Genomic DNA, 6,060 nt, shown 5'->3' with positions numbered 1-6,060 from the left:
GGTCAAAAAATTGGATTTAGTTCTCTCTTGGTTGATCATAATTTAATTTTCATAAGATGATAATAATCATAATTTAAAGTATACCTATTTTTTGAGTATATCGAAGTAGTCCCAGGTTGTACTAAAGTTGTTTAGGCCCCCAAAAATAAATTTGTTTCACAAGGAAGTCAGAAACTTTTAAAACAAGATATTTAAAAGTGCAAATGTTAAAAGTATGTCTAGACATTTAAAGAATAATTGTACAACAAAAGATTATAAAGGTAATCAAATGCTAGGAAATTTGGTTACAGTCTGCTTGTATTCATCGTTTGCTATTCTGTGCTATTGTATATGTTCTACCAGTCGTAGTTGTTGGTGCTGCAATTTTAAGAATAATGTTTTTATGGGAACAAAATGTTCAGGCCAATTAAAAGATTTTCTTGGCCCATGAGGGTGCATAAAATCAACTTGTACGTCACCTTCTTTTGGGTTGACTTTCGTAATCCAATCCACCAAAAAGATATGCATTTACATGTGACCTATTATGTAGATGTAGTCAAATCAGTTATCCTGAAAATGGTTGGCATATTGAAAGTGTGAACATCAAGGTATGCTTCATCTTCACTGGTCAGCTTATGAGCAATTTTTGTTGAGGATAAAGGTATAGAATGATGACTTGCCCTCGTCCCGGGGACAGTGTCTCCATTCCTGTACCTCAGTTCAAGGCCTGATCTCACTTTAATCATTTCTTCCTTATTAATGTCGAAAAATTTAATTGAATTCATTTCTTTCACACAAAGCTCCAGCATCGATTTATAATCAAGAATCTGTTATTATAGGACTTTGAAGGCTTCTCCTGGCAACGTGTCTTTTGACAGCGCCTCCTATGCCATCACATGGTGATTTGCCATAGGTTGTGGCAAAAAATACCCATTCTTCAGCCTGAATGTTAAAATCATGCTCATGCATGCATAAGTTCATGAAGTTTTTTGTAGTTCTTATACTGACCACCACACCCATCACAAAAATAATATAGTTTATCAATGTCGGGATGTTTCAACTTGAGGTTTTCAAGGAAGAAGCGTTGCTTGTCCTTGGGAGTTGTCTTTGACTTTCTCTTTTTGCATTGCATTTTCTATTAATAGTTTGTCCATTTTTAATTTGCGTTCCCTATTTTTTGCATTCTGTCTATGTCTGCGATTACGCTTTCTTTCCCTATTTGCTTACTGCTTTTCATCCAATATATGCTTGGCATCATTTCCAGCCGATTCTGTCTCAAATGCGTCGTCTTTGTACGACATTTCAAGCATTTTTCACTTAAAGAAAGTAACAGATTAGTACATCAAAAAAAAATTAATAAAGATAAAGAATTTTATGAGTTCAAATAAACATAACACTTGAGGGAGTCCTACTTTGTCAACACCCTACCCCTACCCTTGACTTTCATTGTCAGTTTATGAACAATTTTTTACAAATGAATGTCCATGAATGAATTCTTTTTGTTTTCATGTGGGCCCCTCTAGTCTTGCCTGTTTTAGTAGGAACAATATGACGTTATGCACACGAAGAGCATTTGCATTGTACCTGAACTGAAAAAGATTTGGCGACTTGTTGAAACCAGAGATGCTTCGCTGTCTGCCGAAATACTCCTCTATAAAACATCTTAACAAAACCTTTCAGTCAGAACAAATTTTCAAAAGATATTTCGCTGATTCTACGAGGGATTTCACATTTCACATTTATACATAAATATCAAAGGTCTGATATGATATGAACATCTTCTCCTTTTCTTTGTCGTTTATATCAGTTCTTGCCTCAACTGTATATAAATTTGGTTTTGTCTTATCTTATCAAAATTTTAAGCAAATTGAATGTACATAATTTTTGTAAATCTGAGATTCTGTCCATGAGATGACAGATGGCATTTATTTAGTCAATAACCCAGGCATAACATAACATACACTATATATTTTAGTCCACTTTCTGCAAATAACGTATCACAATTTTACGGTTGGGAAATATTTCAAAATTTATTCATATGTCATGATGCAATAACCCTCACAATTTAAGTTTGTTGTCTGAGCTTAGTCTGTCTGAGTAATACATTGTCAAAATTTTAAGATATTTCAAATAATGTTGGTGTCAGTAGCATTTTCTCATCGTTGCTATTGATAATTCCAATCTACCAAGTCATGATATATCGAGATTTTAATATATTTTACATTTAAATTAAAAAACAGATTATATTGAAATCAACTGACTGAAATTAAACCGCAGTAACAGATCTCAGAACACTTGATCTGGGTCAAGGATCGAGCAGACAGTTGATGGTGTACATAGAAGATTGAATATATCTTTGAGGCTAAGTCAGCTAGCAGCTTATGAAAAATAGGTCTTGTTAAAAAGTTCCCTCATTTTATAACTGTTAGCTTTGATGTTCGGTTCAAATGTTTCTAACAACAGATCACAGGACCTTTGCTCCGGGTCGAGGTAAGAACAAGCACGTGATGGTGTACACTAAACCTTGACTAAAAATTTGATCATATTTTGATAAAATCACAGATCGTCAAGTCTGGGGATCTTGGTGGCCAATTCCAGTCTCCATTTTTGCTCATGAGCTTTCGTGGGAACTGTCCATGGAGATATCTTATAGACGCGTTGCTAGTATGAGCGGAGGCTCCATCCTGCTGTCACCACATCTGTTGACGATTAATGCCATTTCTTCTGAATTCTCGCTGAATGGCGTTGTACCTTACGATCCGCATAATACTCCTGTGTATTCAGCTTGCCGCGAACAAAATGTGGTCCAAAAATAGTGCCATTACAAGTCAAACCCAACAAAACCATCACTTGACTTGAACTCAACGAAATGGTCTTCGGGATGCCCATTTCCATGTTGACTGTATTTAATGACGTTCTTGGTGTCGACCTGTGAATTTAGACTAAAGATGGATGGCTTCGTCTGAAAAAATGACATTGTCAAGGAAGCCAGGATTTGCAGCAATGGTGTTGATAAGTCGGTTGCAATGGTTTTTGCGATTCGTAAAAATGTAGAACGAGTCAAACGAAGACCATTCCTCCTTAAGGATCTTCGACCATTTGCAATTAGCGAGTTTCTACCAAGTTGAATGTTTGCTGGTGTAGTTACTGTATGTCTAGGACTACTTCTTCCTTTATTTAGGTTCAAACAGGTGCCCTCTGTTAAAAGTTTATTGTAAGCCTTCATGATAGTTCGAATTGTTGGAGGTAGAATATTAGGCCAATGACGACGCCATCGCCTAATTACCTCGGAATTGTTATTTGTTCTGGCGTATTCCAGACAAATCCATACACGTTGATTTTTGCTTAGCTGAGCCATCTCTGAAAGTTTTCTTTCAACGCTCTTACAAATATTTATTTTGTGGAAAACAAACAAAAACCCTCTCTCCACAGTTCACGACCCGACTTAGATCGAATGATGACGATGATAAGCCAATAATGCGATCACTTACACATCACTTTTTACACATCACCGTGAACAACCCTTTAGCGATCGACTCAATTGCCATCCACAAAATAAAATTAACATCAAACAAGGCATTTTGAAAATTCTTTTTGCTACTTTTGGTACTTTTTATTTATTCCCAAAAGGACGATTCAGGAATTGTCCAAAATTCGATATTACTAATTTTTTCTTAACGAAACTTTTAAAGGGACATCTGGGGACATAACAGTACTTGCAAAATTTGTAAACAAACTGTATGCAGCGGGCACAAAATCAAAACAAATGTCACATGTCAAAATAAAAAATCAAATTTTGATTGTTCAATTGTTTTACAAGTTTGTTTTGGACACGTGATTTTAATTGTTCTCTTTAATGACACGTGGTTCGCGCAATGTTTACATTTTACTTCTTTTAAATGTCCCTTTAAGACAAAGAAATAGCAAATTATCAAAGGAAAGATATGTTTGTTCTGATACAAATTTGATACTGTCTTTTTTGACGTTTTTTGACTTTTCTTTTTTATAATAACTGATGACTTTATACTCCCATATCTCGATAAATACTTTTCCAAAATTAAAAAATGATACATCAAAATTTAAGTTTGTCTTTCCTCTTTACCACAAAAAGAGAATTTAGTTAAAATTCATTTTTTTTCGGACACAGTTACCCTCCGAACTCTTTTACTTTTTCATGGGTCACCCGGTATTATTAGTACAATAATTATACAATGATTTTCTTTTTCGGTTCGGATAAATGTTCTAAATATAATACATAAAATAAATCCCAGATCCTTATTTCCTTATGGGCAAATTTTGAGTTTTCTACAAATCCCTTTCCCTGAATGTTCCAAACTCACTTTGGCGTTTCTCCTGACATTCAGTGAAACATCGAGCCACTTCTACCGATAATATGAGGAAGCAAATTGATTCAACAAAAAGTTGTAGCGTCATTGACATACATATACTTGGACTCAAACATGTTTTGATCCTTCTTTGTGAAGAGAAAGTTCGGTTTGGTGTGACAGACGTAGCCACACTTGTAAGAACGATCCGTAAAATTGTCCAAATGTTCCTAATCATTGGACGAATGCTTTTTTCAGTAGTCTGCAATATTTTGCAAATATCACAAAAGTCAACGAGATTCTGACAACCCTCACGATGAGTTTTTAGAAAGTTGCATCTTTACTAGCAAGTGGAGGATTTTCGATTCTGTAGAGATCACGCTTTCTATAATGTCCTATGTTTCCTACTCTTGCTCCACAAGAATTCAACAAAGATATCAAGGTTTTATAGTGGGTAGCAGCAGACTCTAATTTAAGAGCCGCAATTGCTGCATGAAAAACGGATTTTGCTTTCTCTTTTACTTTTCGGTGCCATTCTTTCATGGTTTCACGCTTCTTATTCGAGAAATCCGATGTCATGATGTTATTTTTCTTCTTCACTCTTCAAAAATGACTTTTAATGGTCGCCATATTTTTGTTATGAACATTTTTTCATCTTTTCGTACACCTATTCATTCTGCAGAGACGATGTTTATATTCAATCCCATTTGATTTCTCACAATTCATTTGACGTAATCTTTGTCTCCCTTTCGTTGTTTGTTCTTTGTGTTCATGTTTATTTTCACCCGAGTTATGCACAATGTTGCCGCACCTTCTTGCGTTAATCCAGCGTTCTTCTTCCTTTTCTTCTTTAAGAAAGTTCTTGATGGTCACCTCTTGTTTAGTCAATGCATCTCTATCAACGTCTGCGTACGACACTTGTTTTGTTCCTTTAGCAACGTCTTCTTTGTTAATTAATTTCTCGATCTTCTCCTCCAAACTATCTTATCTTGTGGTAACAGATTGGAATCCTTGTATATCTTTATCTTCAGTATTTTTTGCTTTGTTGTTTGTTACTCTTTGCTTCCTTGTTTCGATCTTCTCTAGCTTCTCCAATAAAATCGGTGTTACTGTAACGCATTTGACACATTATAATCTCCTTGCGTTGTACTTAGGCTTGTACTTAGGCAAATCTGTATTTGGTGAGCAGGAAGCTTGGTGCATGCATAATGGACGAATCTTGGCATTTTCTACGTTGTCCCGTATTATTTCATTTATGAAGCCATTTTCGTCGGTACCGGGTCCATTTTTTGTTGGATTTTTCATTAGAATTCGCCATTTTGTTGGATTTTCAGCGCAGCTGCTCAATTCACTCACTACTCACTTATCTCTATGCAAGGGCCCAAGTTACGCGAGAGTGGAAGGTGTGTTCGTTCCTTCATAAACCTTTTCTCCTTTCGCATCTTCTTGTTGGTTCTTGATGTGTTCGGACATTGTTTCTCTCACCACGGCTCATCGCCGGTGCAATCATTTGGAGTATTCGAAGCAAGAAAAACGTTAACAGGTTTCCACGCTACATGAGATGGTTAAAGGTTTTGTTTTGATTGAAAGGTCTGATGATGCTGATGTAGTAAAAACAAGTGCGACAAGGTTAGAAAAAGGTTTTGAAAAAATGGAAATACTGAATGAAAATACATTCCTCAAACAAAAGGACTTTTACTGGTACTCTTTCGAATGTTTTTATGTTTATAATAAATAGAACGTCTTCTATTAAAAT

The sequence above is a fragment of the Clytia hemisphaerica genome, unplaced genomic scaffold (assembly GCF_902728285.1).
Source record: "Clytia hemisphaerica strain Z4C2 unplaced genomic scaffold, Clytia hemisphaerica genome assembly, whole genome shotgun sequence".
Classification (NCBI taxonomy): domain Eukaryota; kingdom Metazoa; phylum Cnidaria; class Hydrozoa; order Leptothecata; family Clytiidae; genus Clytia; species Clytia hemisphaerica.
Note: the sequence above shows the minus strand (reverse complement) of the source record.